The sequence below is a fragment of the Betta splendens genome, chromosome 9, assembly GCF_900634795.4.
Source record: "Betta splendens chromosome 9, fBetSpl5.4, whole genome shotgun sequence".
NCBI classification, from domain to species: Eukaryota; Metazoa; Chordata; class Actinopteri; order Anabantiformes; family Osphronemidae; genus Betta; species Betta splendens.
The window spans coordinates 3,630,744-3,644,390 of NC_040889.2; the positions used below are offsets into that span (position 1 = coordinate 3,630,744).

Below are 13,647 nucleotides of genomic sequence, written 5' to 3' on the forward strand. Positions count from 1 at the left end.
CGTAGAAGGAGTCCAGGTCGGGATTCACCTTGATCGCGCTCAGCTCTGCAAAAGGATACAAAGCAGAAACAGTGGGAGCGCTTTGTTTCTCATCATGTTGTGTGTGTGTATGTGTGTATGGTGGCGGTGTGCAAGCTTCCACAGAGTTGTTATCTTTTCTACCAGCTACGTCACCACTCTCGTCCTTTCTCCCTCCTAGTTCTTTTTGGCATTTCAATCTTTCCCTGCGTTCTGATTCTTTAACCCAAATCTCAAGGCATCTGTTGTTTAATTCAATTTCCTCTAAGGTTTTAACTTTGATCGTTCTACTTTTGCGGAGCTCTTTCTCCTTTTCTTCTAATTTTTCTTTTAAAGCGCGTATGTCCTTCACACTGAGTGATCCACCTTCTTGAAACCCATAAAGTTTTGTCCAGTCGTAAAGACATGACACGCACTCATCACCAAATTTACGTCTCATTAATTTTGTAATGCTGCAGTCTGGTGGTGGAGACTTAGATTGCCCCGAACCCATCTTTCAGAGTCCCGGCGGTTTCCTGCCTTAGATTTTTATGTGTTCCGGCCGGAACCTTTTTTCGAAATTTCTCTTCCACGGACGTCTCCGTAGAAAGGGAACTGCTCAGATCAGCGACAGGGTACTCGGAAGTGGTCCCTCACCGTCAGGCCCCTCTAAGACCCGGGTCCCTCGTATCTCAAAACCACTTCCCCCTGCAAACGCGCTCCGCATTTCAGAAGCCGTCTTTTATTTCCTTGTCCACACCCTTTGGACTGCGCTCAGATCTGCACACTGGTCTGTATCCTCAGTACAGACAAAAAGCTCGGTCCCACGAGCCAACCCTTAGCAACCACCGTCTCGGCCACCAGGGCAGACTTTGACCTAATTAATTTTACCCGAATATTAAATTTTTTAATTAAAAAAAAATTGTTTGGTCCTAATTATTATATTTTAGATTTTTTTCAGCCACATAGTCGTTTTAGAAATATTATTATCTCTTTTCCTAGTTATATTTTCTTTTTGTCGTTGTTTGTTTTAGTCTAGTTGCGGATGTTTTAGAATTAATTGTTATTTGCCTTACTTTCCCTAAACCAAATGAGCAGAGCCAAGTAAACCCGAATACCTGAAACCAATTTCAAACCCGTTTTCTTTTTTTTTTCCTTAACAAGTCGCAACGAAACGGAATCTCTCTCACCGGGCCGAGCAGAGGTTGGATTTTGAGTTCGTTGGATCTCGTCAGAGGCGATCCAGACGGGTGAGCAGTCCTCCCACTCAGAACAGCTGTAGAGGTTTGGAGGCTGAGCGAACCTAGTCCTCAGGACCGCCGTCCCTGATCACGCCATCCAGACGACCTGCCGCGGGATCCTGTTCGTAGACGCCAATTTCTGTGGTGGAAATGTTGCAATAAAGGCAGATGAGAGAGAGTTGTCCTTTTGTGCGATTTATTGAAATAATAAAGAAAATAAAAATAATGAGGAAAGCAAATAAAAAGCCAGCTGGGGAGATCAGAACATACACCACGGAGGTATAATGCAAAGATCACCCTGTTCTGAGGTTGTCTCTGCCTTTTAACCTCTCTCCCGGGACCTAGTGGAATCCTCCTATCACACTGTGGGTGAAGATGTTTACATTACACAGGGAATACACAAGGTCTACAGCCTTGGGTCTGGTGGGGCATCAGATAGAAAGGAGCCAGAGACCAGGGGTAAAAGGCAAACACAAGCCATAAACAATCGGTCAGTCAAACACAACATTAGATGTCAGCACTTAATGTGCGACAGAACCTTGAGAGGAAGATAGATTGTTTGTCTAATAATGTTCAGTTCTGGGTCTAATCAACAAGTACAGAATGCATGGTTACTGTACAGAGTCAGAAATGAACACAAGAGCATTAAAGTACAATTTTTCCATTACAACGATCAACATCCATGCTTCTTTTTTGCTTTCCCCATTATTTTTATTTTCTTTATTATTTCAATACATCGCACAAAAGGACAACTCTCTCATCTGCTTCTTTATGGAAAAATTCCACCACAGAAATTTGTTTGTACACCTCACTTTACATAAGGTGTATGTGAAAATGGTTCTCAATAACCTGCAATCTATCTACATCTGTAAATAGGTATCACCTGGCGCTGCCGGGAGTTGAACGGAGAATCTCCTCTTTAATAGACAGGCACTTTGACCAGCTAACACCTTGATTTGGCAAAATCTAAAGTTGTTTCTACACCTCACTTTACATAAGGTGTACTTGAAATTACTTCTAAATATTGTGCAATCTATCTAAATAGGTATCAGCAGGGACTGCTGGGATTTGAACCCAGGATCTCCTGTTTACAAGACAGGCACTTTGACCAGCTAAGGCACAGCGCCTTATTTGGGTGAAATCTAAAGTTGTTTCCACAGCTTACCATGCACCTCTTTTTACGTAAGATGTAGTTGAAAATGTTTCTAAATAACATGCAATCTATCTACATATTTAAATAGGTATCAGCAAGCACTGCTGAGATTTGAACCCAGGATCTCCTTTTTACTAGACAGGCATCTTGACCAGCTAAGCCACAGCACCTTGTTATTGCAATATTTAAAGTGTAATGGAAAAATTTTGCCTTTGTGCTATTTCTTATCCAACACACTCGTCATGTGCTGGTTAGATGCAATACTGAACATTCTTACACAAACAACTGATCTCTTGTGCCCTGTCGTACATCAAGTCTAAACATCTGATGTTCCACTTGACTGACTAATACTTTTTGATATATGTTTGTCTTTTACACCCGGACTCTGGCTCCATCCTATCTGACTCCCCACCAGACCCAAGGCTGTTAAAGCGAATGCATCTTGTCTTGGAAGCTCGGTGCTCTTTCCTTTGGATAACAAGACATGATGATGCAGAAGTGAGAAAGCACACATTCTCACTCACAGCAAGATAAGGTGGTGCAAACAATTCCATTGCTGCAGAGAGACATTCCACCAGAGCCACAGAAAGGGGTTAAAAGGCAGAAGCAACTTGAGGATCGCGGGCTCTTTGCATCACACCTTCGTGGTGTGTGCACTGAGATCCCCAGCTGGTTTTTGGTTTGTTGATGTGCACGATCAACATCCATTCTTCTTATTTGCTTTCCCCATTATTTTTATTTTCTTTATTATTTCAATAAATCGCACAAAAGGACAACTATCTCATCTGCTTCACCACAGAAATTTGTTTGTACAACTCACTTTACATAAGGTGTATGTGAAAATGGTTCTCAATAACCTGCAATCTATCTACATCTGTAAATAGGTATCACCTGGCGCTGCCAGGAGTTGAACGGAGAATCTCCTGTTTAATAGACAAGCACTTTGACCAGCTAACACCTTGATTTGTCAAAATCTAAAGTTGTTTCTACGCCTACACATAAGGTGTACTTGAAATTACTTCTAAATATTGTGCAATCTATCTAAATAGGTATCAGCAGGAAGAGCTGGGATTTGAACCCAGGATGTACTGTTTACGAGACAGGCACTTTGACCAGCTAACACCTTGATTTGGCAAAATCTAAAGTTGTTTCTACACCTCACTTTACATAAGGTGTACTTGAAAATACTTCTAAATAATGTGCAATCTATCTAAATCTGTAAATAGGTATCAGCAGGCACTGCTGGGATTTGAACCCAGGATCTCCTGTTTACTAGACAGGCACTTTGACCAGCTAAGCCACAGCGCCTTATTTGGGTAAAATCGAAAGTTGTTTCAACAGCTCACCATGCACCTCACTTTACGTCAGATGTAGGTGAAAATGTTTCTAAATAACATGCAATCTATCTACATATTTAAAAAGGTATCAGCAGGCACTGCTGGGATTTGAACCCAGGATCTCCTGTTCACTAGAAAGGCACTTTGACCAGCTAAGCCACAGCACCTTATTACTACAATATTTAAAGTGTAATGGAAAAATTTTGCCATTGTGCTATTTCTTATCCAACACACTAGTCATGTGTTGGTTAGGTTCAATACTGAACATTCTTACACAAACAACTGATCTCTTGTGCCCTGTCGTATATAAAGTCTAAACATCTGATGTTCCATTTGACTGAATAATAATTTTTGATATGTAATTGTCTTTTACAGCCGGACTCTGGCTCCATCCTATCTGACTCCCCACCAGACCCAAGGCTGTTAAAGCGAATGCATCTTGTCTTGGAAGCTCGGTGCTCTTTCCTTTGGATAACAAGACATGATGATGCAGAAGTGAGAAAGCACACATTCTCACTCACAGCAAGATAAGGTGGTGCAAACAATTCCATTGCTGCAGAGAGACATTCCACCAGAGCCACAGAAAGGGGTTAAAAGGCAGAAGCAACTTGAGGATCGCGGGCTCTTTGCATCACACCTTCGTGGTGTGTGCACTGAGATCCCCAGCTGGTTTTTGATTTGTTGATGTGCACGATCAACATCCATGCTTGTTATTTGCTTTCCCCATTATTTTTATTTTCTTTATTATTTCAATAAATTGCACAAAAGGACAACTATCTCATCTGCTTCTTTATGGAAAATTTCCACCACAGAAATTTGTTTCTACACCTCACTTTACATAAGGTGTAGGTGAAAATGGTTCTCAATAACCTGCAATCTATCTACATCTGTAAATAGGTATCACCTGGCACTGCTGGGAGTTGAACCCAGAATCTCCTGTTTACTAGACAGGCACTTTGACCAGCTAACACCTTGATTTGGCAAAATCTAAAGTTGTTTCTACACCTCACTTTACATAAGATGTACTTGAAATTACTTCTAAATATTGTGCAATCTATCTAAATAGGTATCAGCAGGCACTGCTGGGAGTTGAACCCAGGATCTTCTGTTTACTAGACAGGCACTTTGACAAGCTAAGCCACAGTTCCTTATTTGGGTAAAATCTAAAGTTGTTTCAACAGCTCACCATGCACCTCACTTTTTGTAAGATGTAGTTGAAAATGTTTCTAAATAACATGCAATCTATCTACATATTTAAAAAGGTATCAGCAGGCACTGCTGGGATTTGAACCCAGGATCTCCTGTTTACTAGACAGGCACTTTGACCAGCTAAGCCACAGCACCTTGTTATAGACTATTTAAAGTGTAATGGAAAAATTTTGCCTTTGTGCTATTTCTTATCCAACACACTCGTCATGTGCTGGTTAGGTGCAATACTGAACATTCTTACACAAACAACTGATCTCTTGTGCCCTGTCGTACAAAGTCTAAACATCTGATGTTCCATTTGACTGACTAATAATTTATGATATATGTTTGTCTTTTATACCCGGACTGTGGCTCCATCCTATCTGACTCCCCACCAGACCCAAGGCTGTTAAAGCGAATGCATCTTGTCTTGGAAGCTCTGTGCTTTTTCCTTTAGATAACAAGACATGATGATGCAGAAGTGATAAAGCACACATTCTCACTCACAGCAAAATAAGGTGGCGCAAACAATCCCATTGCTGCAGAGAGACATTCCACCAGAGCCACAGAAAGGGGTTAAAAGGCAGAAGCAACTTGAGGATCGCGGGCTCTTTGCATTACACCTTCATGGTGTGTGCACTGATCTCCCCAGCTGGTTTTTGGTCTGTTGATGTGCACGATAAACATCCATGCTTCTTATTTGCTTTCCCCATTATTTTTATTTTCTTTATTATTTCAATAAATCACACAAAAGGAAAACTCTCATCTGCTTCTTTATGGAAAATTTCTACCACAGAAATTTGTTTCTACACCTCACTTTACATAAGGTGTACGTGAAAATGGTTCTCAATAACCTGCAATCTATCTACATCTGTAAATAGGTATCACCTGGCACTGCTGGGAGTTGAACCCAGAATCTCCTGTTTACTAGACAGGCACTTTGACCAGCTAACACCTTGATTTGGCAAAATCTAAAGTTGTTTCTACACCTCACTTTACATAAGGTGTACTTGAAATTACTTCTAAATATTGTGCAATCTTTCTAAATAGGTATCAGCAGGCACTGCTGGGATTTTAACCCAGGATCTCCTGTTTACTAGACAGGCACTTTGACCAGCTAAGCCACAGCGCCTTATTTGGGTGACATCTAAAGTTGTTTCAACAGCTCACCATGCACCTCACTTTACGTAAGATGTAGTTGAAAATGTTTCTAAATAACATGCAATATATCCACATATGTAAATATGTATCAGCAGGCATTGCTGGGACTTGAACCCAGGATCTCCTGTTTACTAGACAGGCACTTTGACCAGCTAAGCCACAGCACCTTGTTAATTACATTATTTAAAGTGTAATGGAAAAATTTTGCCTTTGTACTATTTTTTATCCAACACACTCGTCATGTGCTGGTTAGGTTCAATACTGAACATTCTTACACAAACAACTGATCTCTTGTGCCCTGTCGTACATCAAGTCTAAACATCTGATGTTCCATTTGACTGACTAATAATTTTTGATTTATAATTGTCTTTTACAGCCGGACTCTGGCTCCATCCTATCTGACTCCCCACCAGACCCAAGGCTGTTAAAGCGAATGCATCCTGTCCTGGAAGCTCGGTGCTCTTTCCTTTGGATAACAAGACATGATGATGCAGAAGTGAGAAAGCACACATTCTCACTCACAGCAAGATAAGGTGGTGCAAACAATTCCATTACTGCAGAGAGACATTCCACCAGAGCCACAGAAAGGGGTTAAAAGGCAGAAGCAACTTGAGGATCGCGGGCTCTTTGTATCACACCTTCGTGGTGTGTGCACTGAGATCCCCAGCTGGTTTTTGATTTGTTGATGTGCACGATCAACATCCATGCTTGTTATTTGCTTTCCCCATTATTTTTATTTTCTTTATTATTTCAATAAATTGCACAAAAGGACAACTATCTCATCTGCTTCTTTATGGAAAATTTCTACCACAGAAATTTGTTTCTACACCTCACTTTACATAATTTGAACCAGGTGTACGTGAAAATGGTTCTCAATAACCTGCAATCTATCTACATCTGTAAATAGGTATCACCTGGCACTGCTGGGAGTTGAACCCAGAATCTCCTGTTTACTAGACAGGCACTTTGACCAGCTAACACCTTGATTTGGCAAAATCTAAAGTTGTTTCTAAACCTCACTTTACATAAGGTGTAGTTGAAAATACTTCTAAATAATGTGCAATCTATCTAAATCTGTAAATAGGTATGAGCAGGCACTGCTGGGATTTGAACTGAGGATCTCCTGTTTACAAGACAGGCAGTTTGACCAGCTAAGCCACAGCACCTTATTTGAGTAATATCTAAAGTTGTTTCCACAGCTCACCATGCACCTCATTTAAGAATGCCTTTATTAGTCCCACAGCGTGGAAATTCCCATCAGCAGCCAGGTTACCCGGCGCTAGTCCGACAGTGGAAGCAAATTGCAGTACAAACAGTAAAAATAAAACGCACACACATACAGTATCACACAGTACAAGAGGAAACCTTGCTGGAATTTTTTCTTGGGTTCATCAGGACAGATAGATAAGGTCGGAGAGCAGACAGTGAGACTGTAAGGAGGGGGTGGGGGGTGTATCTGAATCAGTGTAGTGAAGTGTTGTTTATAGAAGTATGACCGAGGCCGACGAAGATGTTTACAGGTCAGTCCAACAGTTGTACTTGAAGGGAGTCACAATAAGGGGAAGAGGATAGATAGAGGCACAGCTGGTGAGCTAGATTGGACCGGGAAGGGAGGGGTGAGGGAGAAGGGACAGAGTAATACACAGCCAAATTAATACATTTAACAATCCATGACTAATTTGTCTAGATCAATACTCCAATCGGTCAGAACTCAGGGCTTCTTCGCCTCTTGTGGGACCATGGGTCACCCGTGACATCTCCTCAAGCCTGTCAGACAAGGCTGTCACCACATTCACCAAGTGTTCAGTCTGTCTGCAGATGTTATCCCTCAGTCTCTTGTCTTCCTCTGTACGGGCTGAGATCTTATTAGTCAGTCCTGTGATCCGGGCATCCGAACGGGCTGAGATGTTACATAAGATGTAGTTGAAAATGTTTTCTAAATAACATGCAATCTATCTATATAAGTATGTAAATAGCTATCAACAGGCACTGCTGGGATTTGAACCTAGGATCTCCTGTTTACTAGACAGGCACTTTGACGAGCTAAGCCACAGCACCTTGTTATTGCAATATTTAAAGTGTTATGGAAAAACTTTGCCTTTGTGCTATTTCTTATCCAAAACACTCGTCATGTGCTGGTTAGGTGCAATACTGAACATTCTTACACAAACAACTGATCTCTTGTGCCCTGTCGTACAAAGTCTAAACATCTGATGTTCCATTTGACTGACTAATAATTTATGATATATGTTTGTCTTTTATACCCGGACTGTGGCTCCATCCTATCTGACTCCCCACCAGACCCAAGGCTGTTAAAGCGAATGCATCTTGTCTTGGAAGCTCTGTGTTTTTTCCTTTAGATAACAAGACATGATGATGCAGAAGTGAGAAAGCACACATTCTCACTCACAGCAAGATAAGGTGGCGCAAACAATCCCATTGCTGCAGAGAGACATTCCACCAGAGCCACAGAAAGGGGTTAAAAGGCAGAAGCAACTTGAGGATCGCGGGCTCTTTGCATCACACCTTCATGGTGTGTGCACTGATCTCCCCAGCTGGTTTTTGGTTTGTTGATGTGCACGATAAACATCCATGCTTCTTATTTGCTTTCCCCATTATTTTTATTTTCTTTATTATTTCAATAAATCGCACAAAAGGAAAACTCTCTCATCTGCTTCTTTATGGAAAATTTCTACCACAGAAATTTGTTTCTACACCTCACTTTACATAAGGTGTACGGTGAAAATACTTCTAAATAATGTGCAATCTATCTACATCTTTAAATAGGTATCACCTGGCACTGCTGGGAGTTGAACCCAGAATGTCCTGTTTACTAGACAGGCACTTTGACCAGCTAACACCTTGATTTGGCAAAAATCTAAAGTTGTTTCTAAACCTCACTTTACATAAGGTGTACTTGAAATTACTTCTAAATATTGTGCAATCTATCTAAATAGGTATCAGCAGGCACTGCTGGGATTTTAACCCAGGATCTCCTGTTTACTAGACAGGCACTTTGACCAGCTAAGTCACAGCGCCCTATTTGGGTAAAATCTAAAGTTGTTTCAACAGCTCACCATGCACCTCACTTTACGTAAGATGTAGTTGAAAATGTTTCTAAATAACATGCAATCTATCTACATATTTAAAAAGGTATCAGCAGGCACTGCTGGGATTTGAACCCAGCATTTCCTGTTTACTAGACAGGCACTTTGACCAGCTAAGCCACAGCACCTTGTTATTACAACATTAAAAGTGTATTGGAAAAATTTTGCCTTTGTGCTATTTCTTATCCAACACACTCGTCATGTGCTGGTTAGGTTCAATACTGAACATTCTTACACAAACAACTGATCTCTTGTGCCCTGTCGTACATCAAGTCTAAACATCTGATGTTCCATTTGACTGACTAATAATTTTTGATATATAATTGTCTTTTACAGCCGGACTCTGGCTCCATCCTATCTGACTCCCCACCAGACCCAAGGCTGTTAAAGCGAATGCATCTTGTCTTGGAAGCTCGGTGCTCTTTCCTTTGGATAACAAGACATGATGATGCAGAAGTGAGAAAGCACACATTCTCACTCACAGCAAGATAAGGTGGTGCAAACAATTCCATTACTGCAGAGAGACATTCCACCAGAGCCACAGAAAGGGGTTAAAAGGCAGAAGCAACTTGAGGATCGCGGGCTCTTTGCATCACACCTTCGTGGTGTGTGCACTGAGATCCCTAGCTGGTTTTTGGTTTGTTGATGTGCACGATCAACATCCATGCTTCCTTTTTGCTTTCCCCATTTTTTAAATTTTCCTTATTGTTTCAATAAATCGCACAAAAGGACAACTCTCATATGCGTCTTTATGGAAAATTTCCACCACAGAAATTTGTTTCTACACCTCACTTTACATAAGGTGTACAGGAAAATGGTTCTCAAAACCTGCAATCTATCTACATCTGTAAATAGGTATCACCTGGCACTGCTGGGAGTTGAACGCAGAATGTCCTGTTTACTAGACAGGCACTTTGACCAGCTAACACCTTGATTTGGCAAAATCTAAAGTTGTTTCTACACCTCACTTTACATAAGGTGTACTTGAAAATACTTCTAAATAATGTGCCATCTATCTAAATCTGTAAATAGGTATCAGCAGGCACTGCTGGGATTTGAACCCAGGATCTCCTGTTTACAAGACAGGCACTTTGACCAGCTAAGCCACAGCGCCTTATTTGGGTAAAATCTAAAGTTGTTTCAACAGCTCTCCATGCACCTCACTTTACGTAAGATGTAGTTGAAAATGTTTCTAAATAACATGCAATCTATCTAAATATTTAAATAGGTATCAGCACGCACTGCTGGGATTTGAACCCAGGATCTCCTGTTAACTAGACAGGCACTTTGACCAGCTAAGCCACAGCACCTTGTTATTACAGTATTTAAAGTGTAATGGAAAAATTTTGCCTTTGTGCTATTTCTTATCCAACACACTCGTCATGTGCTGGTTAGGTGCAATACTGAACATTCTTACACAAACAACTGATCTCTTGTGCCCTGTCGTACATCAAGTCTAAACATCTGATGTTCCATTTGACTGACTAATAATTTTGATATATAATTTGTCTTTTACACCCGGACTCTGGCTCCATCCTATCTGACTCCCCACCAGACCCAAGGCTGTTAAAGCGAATGCATCTTGTCTTGGAAGCTCGGTGCTCTTTCCTTTGGATAACAAGACATGATGATGCAGAAGTGAGAAAGCACACATTCTCACTCACAGCAAGATAAGGTGGTGCAAACAATTCCATTGCTGCAGAGAGACATTCCACCAGAGCCACAGAAAGGGGTTAAAAGGCAGAAGCAACTTGAGGATCGCGGGCTCTTTGCATCACACCTTCGTGATGTGTGCACTGATCTCCCCAGCTGGTTTTTGGTTTGTTGATGTGCACGATCAACGTCCATGCTTCTTATTTGCTTTCCCCATTATTTTTATTTTCTTTATTATTTCAATAAATCGCACAAAAGGAAAACTCTCTCATCTGCTTCTTTATGGAAAATTTCTACCACAGAAATTTGTTTCTACACCTCACTTTACATAATTTGAACCAGGTGTACGTGAAAATGGTTCTCAATAACCTGCAATCTATCTACATCTGTAAATAGGTATCACCTGGCACTGCTGGGAGTTGAACCCAGAATCTCCTGTTTACTAGACAGGCACTTTGACCAGCTAACACCTTGATTTGGCAAAAACTAAAGTTGTTTCTAAACCTCACTTTACATAAGGTGTACTTGAAAATACTTCTAAATAATGTGGAATCTATCTAAAACTGTAAATCGGTATCAGCAGGTACTGCTGGGATTTGAACCCAGGATCTCCTGTTTACAAGACAGGCACTTTGACCAGCTAAGCCACAGCGCCTTATTTGGGTAAAATCTAAAGTTGTTTCAACAGCTCACCATGCACCTCACTTTACTTAAGATGCAGTTGAAAATGTTTCTAAATAACATGCAATCTATCTACATATTTAAATAGATATGAGCAGGCACTGCTGGGATTTGAACCCAGGATCTCCTGTTTACTAGACAGGCACTTTGACCAGCTAAGCCACAGCACCTTGTTATTACAATATTTAAAGTGTAATGGAAAAATTTTGCCTTTGTGCTATTTCTTATCCAACACACTCATCATGTGCTGGTTAGGTTCAATACTGAACATTCTTACACAAACAACTGATCTCTTGTGCCCTGTCGTACATCAAGTCTAAACAGCTGATGTTCCATTTGACTGACTAATAATTTTTGATATATAATTGTCTTTTATAACCGGACTCTGGCTCCATCCTATCTGACTCCCCACCAGACCCAAGGCTGTTAAAGCGAATGCATCTTGTCTTGGAAGCTCTGTGCTCTTTCCTTTGGATAACAAGACATGATGATGCAGAAGTGAGAAAGCACACATTCTCACTCACAGCAAGATAAGGTGGTGCAAACAATTCCATTGCTGCAGAGAGACATTCCACCAGAGCCACAGAAAGGGGTTAAAAGGCAGCAGCAACTTGAGGATCGTGGGCATTTTGCATCACACCTTTGTGGTGTGTGCACTGAGATGCCCAGCTGGTTTTTGGTTTGTTGATGTGCACGATCAACATCCATGCTTCTTATTTGCTTTCCCCATTATTTTTATTTTCTTTAATATTTCAATAAATCGCACAAAAGGACAACTATCTCATCTGCTTCTTTATGGAAAATTTCCACCACAGAAATTTGTTTCTACACCTCACTTTACATAAGGTGTATGTGAAAATACTTCTAAATAATGTGCAATCTATCTACATCTTTTAATAGGTATCACCTGGCACTCCTGGGAGTTGAACCCAGAATGTCCTGTTTACTAGACAGGCACTTTGACCAGCTAACACATTGATTTGGCAAAATCTGAAGTTGTTTCTAAACCTCACTTTACATAAGATGTACTTGAAATTACTTCTAAATATTGTGCAATCTATCTAAATAGGTATCAGCAGGCACTGCTGGGAGTTGAACCCAGGATCTCCTGTTTACTAGACAGGCACTTTGACAAGATAAGCCACAGTTCCTTATTTGGGTAAAATCTAAAGTTGTTTCAACAGCTCACCATGCACCTCACTTTACTTAAGATGCAGTTGAAAATGTTTCTAAATAACATGCAATCTATCTTCATATTTAAATAGGTATCAGCAGGCACTGCTGGGATTTGAACCCAGGATCTCCTGTTTACTAGACAGGCACTTTGACCAGCTAAGCCACAGCACCTTGTTATACACTATTTAAAGTGTAATGGAAAAATTTTGCCTTTGTGCTATTTCTTATCCAACACACTCGTCATGTGCTGGTTAGATGCAATACTGAACATTCTTACACAAACAACTGATCTCTTGTGCCCTGTCGTACATCAAGTCTAAACATCTGATGTTCCATTTGACTGACTAATAATTTTTGATATATAATTGTCTTTTACAGCCGGACTCTGGCTCCATCCTATCTGACTCCCCACCAGACCCAAGGCTGTTAAAGCGAATGCATCTTGTCTTGGAAGCTCGGTGCTCTTTCCTTTGGATAACAAGACATGATGATGCAGAAGTGAGAAAGCACACATTCTCACTCACAGCAAGATAAGGTGGTGCAAACAATTCCATTGCTGCAGAGAGACATTCCACCAGAGCCACAGAAAGGGGTTAAAAGGCAGAAGCAACTTGAGGATCGCGGGCTCTTTGCATCACACCTTCGTGGTGTGTGCACTGAGATCCCAGCTGGTTTTTGGTTTGTTGATGTGCACGATCAACATCCATGCTTCTTATTTGCTTTCCCCATTATTTTTATTTTCTTTATTATTTCAATAAATCGCACAAAAGGAAACTCTCTCATCTGCTTCTTTATGGAAAATTTCCACCACAGAAATTTGTTTCTACACCTCACTTTACATAAGGTGTACGTGAAAATACTTCTAAATAATGTGCAATCTATCTACATCTTTTAATAGGTATCACCTGGCACTGCTGGGAGTTGAACCCAGAATGTCCTGTTTACTAGACAGG

General features: G+C 40.8%; 6 non-coding genes across 6 annotated transcripts; all 6 read right to left on the bottom strand.

Moving 5' to 3' along the window:
- Positions 1-3,625: 3,625 nt before the first annotated feature.
- trnat-agu (transfer RNA threonine (anticodon AGU)) lies at positions 3,626-3,699 on the bottom strand. Its single transcript has one exon. It is a non-coding gene; the product is annotated as a tRNA-Thr (tRNA).
- A 1,299-nt stretch (positions 3,700-4,998) lies between these two features.
- trnat-agu (transfer RNA threonine (anticodon AGU)) lies at positions 4,999-5,072 on the bottom strand. Its single transcript has one exon. It is a non-coding gene; the product is annotated as a tRNA-Thr (tRNA).
- A 5,152-nt stretch (positions 5,073-10,224) lies between these two features.
- On the bottom strand, positions 10,225-10,298 carry trnat-ugu (transfer RNA threonine (anticodon UGU)). Its single transcript has one exon. It is a non-coding gene; the product is annotated as a tRNA-Thr (tRNA).
- Positions 10,299-11,418: 1,120 nt separating this feature from the next.
- Positions 11,419-11,492, bottom strand: trnat-ugu (transfer RNA threonine (anticodon UGU)). The gene has a single exon. It is a non-coding gene; the product is annotated as a tRNA-Thr (tRNA).
- Positions 11,493-11,614: 122 nt separating this feature from the next.
- On the bottom strand, positions 11,615-11,688 carry trnat-agu (transfer RNA threonine (anticodon AGU)). The gene has a single exon. It is a non-coding gene; the product is annotated as a tRNA-Thr (tRNA).
- A 1,103-nt stretch (positions 11,689-12,791) lies between these two features.
- trnat-agu (transfer RNA threonine (anticodon AGU)) lies at positions 12,792-12,865 on the bottom strand. Its single transcript has one exon. It is a non-coding gene; the product is annotated as a tRNA-Thr (tRNA).
- Between the last annotated feature and the right edge of the window lie 782 nt (positions 12,866-13,647).